The sequence below is a fragment of the Mytilus californianus genome, unplaced genomic scaffold (genome assembly GCF_021869535.1).
Source record: "Mytilus californianus isolate M0D057914Y unplaced genomic scaffold, xbMytCali1.0.p SCAF_2, whole genome shotgun sequence".
NCBI lineage: Eukaryota > Metazoa > Mollusca > Bivalvia > Mytilida > Mytilidae > Mytilus > Mytilus californianus.
In genome coordinates, this window is record NW_026262668.1 from 10,002,842 (window position 1) to 10,015,882 (window position 13,041).

At 31.7% G+C, this 13,041-nt stretch overlaps 1 protein-coding gene and 1 long non-coding RNA gene across 3 annotated transcripts in view; one reads left to right on the top strand and one right to left on the bottom strand.

The window, feature by feature from the left end:
• The window catches only part of LOC127727857 (amine oxidase [flavin-containing]-like), a 115,772-nt gene that overhangs the window by 44,093 nt on the left and 58,638 nt on the right, over positions 1 to 13,041 (bottom strand). The gene's annotated exons all lie outside the window — the stretch shown is intronic.
• On the top strand, positions 429 to 5,533 carry LOC127727908 (uncharacterized). Its single transcript, XR_007993890.1, has 2 exons — positions 429 to 712; positions 5,192 to 5,533. It is a non-coding gene; the product is annotated as an uncharacterized LOC127727908 (long non-coding RNA).

The window sequence follows — 13,041 nt, forward strand, 5'->3', positions numbered from 1 at the left end:
GTCTGGTGAGCTAAAAAAGGAACAGCTTTTGTCCGTATACTGTGCCAATCCTGCTAGAAAAATTGCTGATGTCATTCATGAGACTAGACTGATCTGAACGTTGATTGTAAAAACATTCTAATAATTAATATTTTAAAAGCAAAAATAAAATAAAATATTATGAAAATTAAAAAAAAAAAAGATTAACCATAAATTTCAATTCGAAAAATTTTCCCCAGGATAGCTAGCTAGCTTATAAAAAGCTGTGCCTATTAACTATTTATCATTTTTATTGTCAAGTCCCATTCCGTGAATAAAAACAAATACTTGGCATTAATATGATTGAATTTGATTTAAATCCCTCTTGCAGTGTTGTAATATTAGCATATAAACACAATTTTTGATATTCAGCAAGATAATAAAAAAATGCCATTCATCCCTATTTTTCTATAAAAACAGCTTTTTCTCCAATTACATAATAGAAATTTGAATTATAATATTAAATGTTTTGTTATACACGTAATTATATATAAGCAGTTTGAAATCGAACTGCAAAACAAGCCTGTCGTTACAAGCTAGCAATTCCAAGGTGTAGAAACATATATCAAGCAAATTATTACTACATCGAAGCTTGGTAGTATAAACAGAATAGGATTTGGAATGGCTTCATGCACTAAATTTATTTTAATGCTTGTGATCAGCAGCTCTATTATTATTAGGCATCAAATCTTAGGTAAGAATTTTTTTCCTATCATGAAAAATGTCTACAGAAATTTGTAGGTCAGTTTCCTCATTCTAAAAGATGTTACTACAGACTTTACTTAAAGCATATTATTCAAATTTTTATTTATTTATTTAAATATTTCATGTGAAGATTAACGATATGTACTAAATGAATGCAAATTAAAGGTCAACAATCATCAATTCTGTTAAGATAGATCATAAAATCGTTGGGAGTGGTGACTGCCCCCGATTTATTTTACATTATACACTCGGAGTGTGCCACAGAAAAAAAAATGTTTGTTAACAAATCAGACCACGGTTCTTATATAAGCAATTTCAATTACATACTGTTTTTTTTTCAATAAAATTACATTTTAAAAAATTATCAAACATAATCAATTACATTACAATTACATCACAATTAGTGAATTACATTGTCAATGTAATTAATTACATTTTAATTACTTTTGTGCAAGAACTATTATCATAAAAAATGTGAACCAGCAATTATGTAGCATTTAAGTGGTTTTTAAATTTTGTTTTAATTCATCTAAATTCCTCATGTTTTTTTTTTTTTTACTTAAATATTTTTTTTCTTGGAATCATGTTTTTTCATGAAATCAAGAAGTAAAAAAAAAACCTCAGAATTTCATTTTAAGGATGAGAATGTGTAGGTTTGCACCTATCAAATCAATATGTGTCGTACATCCATAGTTTTGTGTCCCCCACAACCAGTCGCATGCGGGGAAAATGGTGGTGAGATTAACATACAAGTTAAATTGTTGAAATATCTAATTATGATATTATATTAATTTCCCTTATGAAGAAAGAAATATGTACATGTACGCAATCTAAGTTAAAATATTTGTATGGAACCTGTGTCTCGCCTGCAAGTCAGGTGTAATGTTGACTGTAATAAAAGAACAGAATTCCAATGTCCCCCGCGTTGCACATATTTTATCTAGATACAAGGGCAATAGCTAAAACAAACACTTTTTTTTTGTTCTTTAAAACTTTTATAGAGAAATGAAGGCTTCAGAGAAATGCAATGCAATTTCCGTTATAATTAATATTTCCAAGGGGCATAACTCATTATAAATAAAAGACCAGCACTTATTTTCGAAAGTGTCAATAAATTGCTTCGCCGAGCGCAGCTGGATACGACCGCTGAGGTCCAACCCTGAACAGTTGGGGCAAAAATGGACACAATATTCGCGCTTGATACAGGTCTGAATTTGGATTGTAATTAAATATTTGACACATAACAGGTTTCTGACACAGAATAACTGTAGTCAAAGGACTTAGAATTGGTTATATGATTTGAATTTATATTCAATTTTTTGCTTTTGTGCAATACACTATGCTGTTGCGAATTGCCCCCCCCCCCCCCCCCCCTCCACCAAAAAAATCTTTCCCTCAAAATATGGTCATAATCTCAATTCAAATTTCCAATGGAGTTTGCAACCATAATTACCCATTTAAATACATCATAAAAGTCTTAAAATAGAAAATGACATACATAATCATGGCTAAAATTAATATTCCATGATCAGCATTTTCAATAGTAACTTCTAAAAATAAATTGACAGCTAATCACCTCAAGACAATACAACATTTCTTTATACATAACTTAAAAGCAGTGTAAGGGAGGTAATCCAAACATAACATTGTACTTGTAATTGTCCATTAACCAGGACACCCTTGTTTTTCCCCCTTTTTTGCCCCTTATTCTTAAACGGTTTGAGCCATAACCCCCCAAAGCCAATCCTAACCATCCCTTTGTGGTATGGAAACTTGTGGTCTAATTTCAGAGAGATCCATACACCTTTCCACAAGTTATTGTCTGGAAACTAGAAAAATGCTTATTTGGGCCCCTAATTCCTAAACTGTTAGGACCATAACCCCCAAAATCAATCCCAACCTTCCTTTTGTGGTTATAAACCTTGTGTTTAAATTTCATAGATTTCTATTCACATATACTAAAGTTATTGTCCGGAAACCAAATGTCTTCGGACGACGCAGACGTGATACCAATATACGACCGCAAAAAAATATAAAGACATTGCTGATATAAACTTATGATATAAGTTTCATAAAAATCTGGCAAGAATTGTACTAACGATGCAATTTTCAATTGATTAATGTTTCCAAGGGCATAACTCTTTTAAAAAAAAACTGATCGGCAATGATTTTCGAACTCGTCCAAGACACTGATATAAACCTATGATCTAAGTTTTTATGTAAATCTGGCAAGAATTGTACATGCGAGAGCGCTAACAAGACTGGATGGATGGATGCCCGGATGCCCAGATGCCTGGTATTTTTATGTCCCCCCAACGCATTGCGATAAGACAGTACATTTATCAGTAAAATATAGAATTAAAATTAATAAATAAAATATTTCTTTAGATGCTATTTCTTGATCTTGCCAGTCAGACATGTACCGGTACACCTTACAATCATTCCATACACCAAATAGAGTTGACCTATTGCTTATAGAATCAGACTTGACCTGAGGAACACTTCTCCTTGATCACCTGAGGTCAGGTTAACCCTGTCTGACAGAATATAATTATCCTATATATTACTCAAAATAAGTGAGTATTTCACATGACAAAAAAAACATGCAGTCACTGAACCATGAAAATGTGGTCAAGGATAATGGATATATGACAGTGGGAAACTTGGTAACTATCATAAGGTATCTGCATATAAGGTATGAAGCATCCAGGTCTTCTACCTTCTGAATTACAAATGTATAAAGCTTTATATAATTAGTTTACGCCATCACCACTGCCAGATTGAAATCCCTGTCTTGCATTCTGCTACTTTTGTCGTAGGCGAGACAAAAACCAGTCCATTTATCAGTAGAATATGGAAAAATGGTAAGAAAAAGCTTCTGTCCGAATTTCATAAAATTCCATGAGGCTTGACAAAGTTATTGATGACTGAAAACCTTTAAACTTAGACTGTATTTTAATAAAAAGTTACTGAGTCTATAAAAATTTAACCACAGACTGAACCTAAATGTTGATGACACCAACGCCACCATCTATTGCGACATAAAGACAAAAAAGAAATTCAAAATTTTAAGTCCCCACTCAATGAAATAACAAAAAATACAATTTACTTGTAATTGCATGAGAGAAATATCTATTCAGCTAAAACTGTTATGTAACTAAAAGTAATTGAAAAGTAATTCACAGTTGCATATAAAAAAAGAAATGTAATTTATTACTTTCAATTACATGTAATTGAAAACCTGCTAAATTACACATTACATTTAATTACTTGAAATTTAAGCTTGAATTATGTATCTTTACCTTAGTATAAAATAAGATATATCTAAGTAATTTTTGTTTAAAAGGCTGTCAATTTTTAATGATGGCTTCCTAACATCAAGATGCATATTCACAAGGATACCATGTGAATGTAGTATGAAGATACCCTGTTTTGTACAAGTATGACACATTGAGTCTGATTTTGAACTTGCTAGCTATAGGCCAAAAGTCAACAGTGAACACTAGCACATGTTAACCTACCCAGACACATTATTTTGACTCAAACCTAACCAGTCTTTGATCTTACTCCTCAGTGTATCATGCTTTGTGGAGAAGCAACACATACCAATTTTCCAGTTTTTTGGTTTGACCCAGCCAGTGATCCAACACATGTCCTCTCTCACTCAAGGTGAACATGCTAACATTATACCACACAGGTGGTTCCTTCAAATTTTGTAGAAGCCCAATAGTCAAAATCTAAAATCATTTGATTTATACATTGTACTTGCAAAATAGGTTATCAGATCAATGGTTTGTAGTGTAAAAGTAAAATTTTTGTAATGATTTGCGGATGGAAAGATAATGCTGCAAATAGGCATTTAATCCTGTTAAAATTTACAAGACAAATAATAATAACAAGGGATTTTCTTTCATAAGGAAAGATCAGAACATTTTTATAATAAAGATGCTAAGATATATTAATTAGGTTATGTTTTTTTCCTAAAAAAATATTCTGATCCCCAATTTGATGAAAAAAATATAAATATTGTGGTCAAGCAGATGACAAAAAAAAAGTATTCTGAATCCAGATTTTCCCCATACCTTATAGTTTTGAATTTTGAAAAAAAAAAATTTGATAGATAGTGTCAAAAACTAAAAAAAAAAAAATTTTCTGACTCAGACAAAAAACCATAACCCCCCTCCCCTTGAAGTTAAATGGTTGCTCCCTTATTTTTATATTTATTCCTTATTTATAAAATTCCAAAACAGAACATATTTTATCATCTGTCAAATATGCTGCAATTAACAGGAATTGTTGTTTTCACATATATTTTTTTATTTAATTGAAATGTTTTAAATAGCAGAAATACATCATGGTTTTGAACTGTTATGCAATTAAAATATATATGCAATTAAGCTGAGTCAACAGTTTTGTAAAAGAACAATGTTTTATTGTACCAAATAAAAACTATTTTGAATGTTTTCAGGATATTCTCTGGCAGAACGGATATATTATTACAGAATCTGTGAAAACTTGAGAGAGCAGATATTTCCCAGGTCTAGCTGTCAAGAAATAATGGAAATGCAAAATTGTGTGTGTCAACACTGTAGCAATATAAGAGATAAAAGTTGTTTCCAGTTGTATATGTGTGTATAACACATTACAAATAACCGAATACAATGTATATAATAAATGATTTGTTACAAGGAAGATATATAGAGGAAAAGATGTTGATGTGGTAAACATCGGAAATTGACCTCTTAAATTTGTATGAATCTCGTTATTACAGAAAGGTTGTGCTATTTGTAAATTAAAAAAGTACTTGAGATATGCTTGTTCTTGTTTATTCAAAAGATGTGTTGATTAATTGATAAGACAATAAAATGCTCCGCTTAGGCGCAGCTGGATACGACCGCAGAGGTTGAACCCCTGAACAGTTGGGGCAAGTATGGGCACTACATTCAAGCTTGATACAGCTCTGAATTTGGATTGTGATTAAATATTTGACACATCATAGGTTTCTGTCACCGAGCGAATTGGTCAAAGAACTGAAAAATTTTAAATATATATAGCATTCTGAAAATTAAATTATACAGAATAACAAACAAACCTACCACGAAGTTCTTCAAAAATTTTACAAAACAAATAAAAAAAAAAACAATTTCCAAAATATCATTCATCATCAATACAGTGTCTTTAAACAAGATTGCACACGCTGAAATGTCTCGCTTGTTTTTACTGACCATTAATTTTATGTTGAAAGTCTTCAAGATAAAGGTTTTACTAAAAGCATTACAGAAACTTAACATTATTAACTAGAGGCTCTCAAGAGCCTGTGTCGCTCACCTGTATCTACTCATGTAAAATAAGGTTTAAATCATAATAAATAGTATTAGATACCCTAATAATGATTGCGCATGAGGCAAAGTTTGGTTTAATTTGACCCAGTAGTTAAATTAAAAGCAGGTCATCTCACTAGTAACTAGACTTACAATAGTTACTGAAGACCCCTTATCATTATTTAAATTTTTTTTCAAGTTGTCAACCTTTGAAATTATTTTTTTTACAATTTTCCCTTAAACTTCTAAAGTAAATCCCTATGTTCTATTTTTAGCCATGGCGGCCATGTTGTTTGGATGGCAGGGTCATTTTTCAATCAAGATACCCTATTGAATATTGTGGCTAAGTTTAGTTCTATTTGGCCCAGTAGATTAAGTGGAGAAGATTTTTGTAAAAGATTACAAAAATTTACGAAAAAAATTGTTAAAAATTTGAATATAAAGGGCAATAACTCCTTAAGGGGTCAATTGAAAATTTTGGTCATATTGACTTATTTGTAGATCGTACTTTGCTGAACATTATTGCTGTTTACAGTTTATCTCTATCTATAATAATATTCAAGATAATAACCAAAAACTGCAAAATTTTCTTAAAATTACCAATTAAGGGGTATCAACCCAACAAAAGGTTGTCTGATTCGTCTAAAAATTTCAGGGCAGATAGATGTTAACCTGATGAACATTTTTACCCCATGTCAGATTTGATCTAAATGCTTTAGTTTCAGAGATATAAGCCAAAAACTGCATTTTACCCCTATGTTCTATTTTTAGCCATGTCGGCCATGTTGGTTGGCAGGCGGGGTCATCGAACACATTTTTTAAACTAGATACCCTAATGATGATTGTGGCCAAGCTTGGTTTTATTTGGCCCAGTAGTTTCAGACAAGATTTTTGTAAAAGTTAACGACGACGGACGCCAAGTGATGAGAAAAGCTCACTTGGCCCATCAGGCCAGGTGAGCTAAAATCTATGACAATGAAGCCAAGGTCAGATAAATTGTGTCAGACAGACATATACACCTTACAATTTTTTTATACACCAAATATAGTTGACCTATTGCGTATGCTAATTGAAAAATAGACCAAAACACAAAACTTAACATTGACCATTGAACCATAAAAATGAGGTCAAGGTCAGATGATACCTTCCAGACAGACATGTACACCTTACAATCATTCCATACACCAAATATAGTTGACCTATTGCTTATAGTACTTAAAAAAATTTGTAAGGGTTCCGCGGAACCCAGTGTCTCGCCTACTTTTTGCTGTTAATCACAGGCTCAGCAAAAATGAGGAAAAAAATTAATAAAAATATTCCTCTCTATACTATCTTTTGATTGTAAGTAGCCTCTGTCCAAGTTTGGTAAAAATCCAGGATAGTTTATGAATCTAATAAATGTTTTAAAAACTTAAACTGCAGACTGTATGTAATGTAAACTGGAAGAAAAACTAAGTCCATTTATAAGTAAAATACGGAAAAAATGGAACAAAATTTCCTTCTAGATACTAGCTTTTAATCATAAACAAGCTTCTGTCTAAGTTTGGTACAAATCCAGGATAGTTTAAGAAAGTTGTTAAAATTTTAAAAACTTTAACCACAGAGTGAATGTAATGTTTAAACTGGCAGAAAAACTAAGTCCATTTATAAGTAAAATACAGAAAAAATGGAATTTTTTTTTTACAAAATTTACTTCTGGATACTATCTTATGATCATAAACAAGCTTCTTTCCAAGTTTGGTAGAAATCCAGGATAGTTTAAGAAAGTTATTAAAATTTCAAAAACTTTAACCACAGAGTGAATGTAATGTTTCCTGGCAGAAAAACTAAGTCCATTTATAAGTAAAATACGGAAAAAATGGAATTTTTTTTTACAAAATTTACTTTTGAATATTAACTTATTATCATAAACAAGCTTCTGTCCAAGTTTGGTAGAAATCCAGGATAGTTTAAGAAAGTTATTAAAATTTCAAAAACTTTAACCACAGAGTGAATGTAATGTTAACTGGCAGAAAAACTAAGTCCATTTATAAGTAAAATACGGAAAAAATGGAATTTTTTTTTTACAAAATTTACTTCTGGATACTATCTTATGATCATAAACAAGCTTCTTTCCAAGTTTGGTAGAAATCTCGGATAGTTTAAGAAAGTTATTAAAATTTCAAAAACTTTAACCACAGAGTGAATATTTGTGGACGCCGCCGCCGCCGACGACGCCGACGGAATGTAGGATCGCTATGTCTCGCTTTTTCGACAAAAGTCGAAGGCTCGACAAAAAACAGACCAAAACACAAAAACTTAACATTGACCAATGAACCATGAAAATGAGGTCAAGGTCAGATGATACCTTCCAGACAGACATGTACCCATTACAATCATTCCATACACCAAATATAGATGAACTACTGCTTATAGTATTTGAGAAACGGACCTAATCACGTAACTTTAACCTTGATCACTGATCCATTAAATGAGGTTGAGGTCAGGTGAACTTTGTCTGACAGATATGTAGACGTTGGAAGGAACCCGTATACCCAAATATAGTTATCCTATTACTCATAATAAGTGAGGAATTCACATGACAAAAAAACTCAATTTTTTTTTTCAAGCAGTCGCTGAACCATGAAAATGAGGTCAAGGACGATGGACATATGATTGACGGAAACTTCGTAACATAAGGTATCTGCATACAAGATATGAAGCATCCAGTTCTTCTACCTTCTAAAATATAAAGCTTTATACAAATAGTTTACGCCGGCACCGGATAGTTATACCTATGTCTTGCATACTGCGATTTTGTCGCAGGCGAGACAAATATCTATAAAACTTGCCTCTTTTCAAAATATCTAATAATGAACAGTAAATTTCAATCTATATTTATACATAATTTCTAAAATTAGAATATGATGCTATATCTATTTTAAACTATGACTCAACTTAAAATTTCTATTAATTGTGTAATACAGCTCTAAATTTAGATTCTGATTAAATACTTGATATAGCACAGTTTCTGACACAGAATGAACGTGGTCTAAGTACTTAAATAATTCAAAATTGGACATTTACCAATTATGGTCCAATATCTAAATTCTAAATACATGGTTGGAATCAGCATATCAAAGAACCCCTAGAATTAAATTTTTGAAGAAATCCAACAAACTTTAATATTGGACCCTTTGGACCTCAATGTGGACCAATTTGAAAAGAGGACCCAAAATCCAAAATCTAAATACACACTTAAATTCAGCATATCAAAGAATTTTTGTTGTTGTTAAAATCAAACAAATTTCAATTTTGAACCCCAATTTGAACCATCTTGAAAACTGCCCAAAATCAAAAATTTAAATCTATGCTTAGATTCAGCATATCAAAGAACCACAAGAATTCAATTTTTGTTAAAATCAAACTAAGTTTGATTTTGGATACTTTGGACCAGTTTGAAAAATGGGCCCAAAATCTAAAATCTAAAACACTGTTAGATTGGGCACATCAAAGAACACCAATAATTCAATTTTTGATGAAATCAAACAAAGTTTAACTTTGGACCCCAATTTGGACCAACTTGAATACTATGCCCAAAATAAAAAATATAAATACATGCTTAGATTCAGCTTATCAAAGAACCCTAAGAACTCATTTTTTTTTTTAAATCAAAAAAAGTTTAAATTTGGACCCTTTGGACCTTAATGTGGACCAATTTGAAAACAGGCCCCAAACTTAAAATCTAAATATAGGGTTAGATTTAGCATATCAAAAAACACTTATAATTCAATTTAATTTTGGACCCTTTGGACCTTAATATGGATCAATTCAAAAACAGGGCCCAAAATCCAAATTCTAAATATCCAATTAGATTCAGCATATTAAAGAACAACAAGAATTCAAGACTTTGAATTAAAACGACTATGAATTAAAACCCCATTGAAATTGGTCAAGAAATAAGCAATTTATACAAGTATTGCAAAAGTTTTGTTTTTGGCCCCTTTTTCCTAAACTGTTAAGGTCATAACCCCCAAAATCAATCCCAACCTTCCTTTTATGGTAAAACACCTTGTGGCACAATTAAATAGCAATCCATAGACTTATACTCAAGTTATTGTCCAGAAACCAGAAAATCCTTGTTTTTTGGCCCCCAATTCCTAAACGGTTTCGGCCATGACCCCCAAAATCAATCCCAACCTTCCTTTTGAAGCATGAAACCTTGTGGTAAAATTTCATAGAGATCCATACTCTTATAATCAAGTTATTGTCTGTGAACAAGAAAAATAAATGTTTTTGTTGGCCCTTAATTACTAAACAGCTATGACAATAACCCCCAAAATAAAATCCCAACCTTCCTATTGTGGTATGGAACCTTGTGCTAAAATTTAATAGAGATCCATACACTTATACTCAAGTTATTGTCTGCAAACCAAAAAAAATATTGTTTTTGGTCCCTTTTTTGGCCCCAAATTACAAAACAGCTATGACAATAACCCCAAAATCAATCCCAACCCTCCTATTGTGGTATGGAATCTTGTGCTAAAATTTAATACAGATCCATACACTTATACTCAAGTTATTGTCTGCAAACCAATTTATTGTCTATGAACCAGTAAAAAAGCTTGTTTTTGGACCCTTTTTGCCCCCTAATTACAAAACGGCTACGACAATACCCCCCAAAATCAATCCCAACCTTCCTATTGTGGTAATTGGAACCTTGTGCTAAAATTTAATAGAAATTAATACACTTATACTCAAGTTATTGCCTTCAAACCAGAAAAATAGTTGTTTTTGGCCCCTTTTTGACCCCTAATTATTAGACAGTTTGGGCCATAACCCCCAAAAATCAATCCCAACTTTCCTTTTGAAGTATGAAACCTTATGGTAAAATTTCATAGAAATCTATACTTTTATACACAAATTACTGTCATGAAACATGAAAAATGCTTGTTTTTGGCTCCTAATTACTAAACAGCTATGACAATAACCTAAAAAATAAATCCAAACCTTCCTATTGTGGGATGGAACCTTGTGCTAAAATTTAATAGAGATCCATACACTTATACTCAAGTTATTGTCTGGTCTTTTGAAAAATCTCATTGCAAATTTATTTGCTGTAACTCGTTTAAAGCCTTTTTATGTAACGAAAAAGGAAAGTATGCTAGATACACTTACTGGAAATGTGGAGATATGATGGAAGCTTTAAATTTTCTCCTGGACAACATATATGATGGAAGCTTTAAATTTTCTCCTGGACAACATATATGTATATTTCGGCGATAAAATGTATCGACAGGTAGTAGGCATTCCTATGGGCACTAACTGCGCCCCTTTAATAGCAGATTTATTCCTGTATTGCTATGAATCTCAGTTTATGACCAAACTCAGTAAAGACACGTCATTGTTACATTTGGTTGATACATTCAACAATACCTACCATTATCTTGATGATATTTTTTCGTTAAATAATCCAGAGTTCTCTAAATATACTACCGAAATTTACCCAAAGGAACTTACTTTAAATAAATCTTACATAAACAGCAGTAGTTGTCCTTTTCTAGGTTTAGACATTTCAATTTTTAAAGGGAAACTCCATACTAAAATCTACGACAAAAGAGACGATTTTTCATTCCCTATTGTTAATTTTCCCTTTTTAGACAGCGATGTTCCTTTGGCTCCATCATACGGTGTTTATATATCCCAACTCGTTTGTTATGCCCGTGTGTGTAGTGATGTAATAGATTTTAACGAACGTAATCAATGCATCACTGTTAAATTATTAAGTCAGGGATTTCGTTACCATAAATTGCTTAAAACGTTTACTAAATTCTTTCATAGATACAAAGATTTGATAAGTAAATTTGGCTGTACCTGTAGAAAACTTATTAAAAACGATATTTCACATCCTCAATTTTACGGTAATATTATACTAAAAGCGCGGAAATCACTATGTGATCCGTGTAAACTCATCGAACCTTTAAACAAACTTATTAGTAAAGGTTATCTTACCATAACATAACTAAATTTGTATTCTTTTCACACGTTTTTTTGGGATGTATAAATACACATCCACGTTCAGTTTCTATATATATATAGATTACTCTATCTATATATTACATTATACATATTTATTAACAGGTTAACTCCTAACTATCCTACTGCCTGTCGATACTTTTATTTTGGCATTGCACAAGTCATGTCTTCTTTGACTGTCCATGTATTTTTGTTATTTAATGTTTACTTATTCAGTGTTATATCTAGTCTCACTATATTTAATATATACCACCTTTGATAAGTGTTTAGTATGCCGATAAATTTTCACTTTTGTTCTCGTACTAGGAACAACAAAATTATTTCCGTACTACATGTATACCTTACAACATAATTATTTTTATTTACCTGTGGACGTTATTTTATTTGTAAGTGTTTCTTGTTTCTCGTTTTTTATATAGATTAGAACGTTGGTTTTCCTGTTTGAATGGTTTTACACTAGTCATTTTTGGGGCCCTTTATAGCATGCTGTTCAGTGTGAGCCAAGGCTCCGCGTTGAAGGCCGTACTTTGACCTATAATGGTTTACTTTTACAAATTGTGACTTGGATGGAGAGTTGTCTCATTGGCACTCATACCACATCTTCTTATATCTATCTACAGACAAATAATTGTTTTTGTTAAGCCCTTGTTGGCCTCTTATTCCTAAACAGCTATAACAATAATGCCCAAAATTAATCACAACCTTCCTATTGTGGTGTGGTACCTTGTGCTAAAATTTAATAGAGATATATACACTTATACTTAAATTATTGTCTTAAAACCAGACAAATAATTGTTTTTGGCCCCTTTCTGGCCCCTAATTACAAAAAAGCTACGACAATAACCCCTAAAATCAATCCCAACCCTCCTGTTGTAGTATGGAACCTTGTGCTAAAATTTCATACAGATCCATACACTTATACTAAAGTTATTGTCTGCGAACCAATTTAATTTTCTATGGACCAGTAAAACTGACCTTTTTT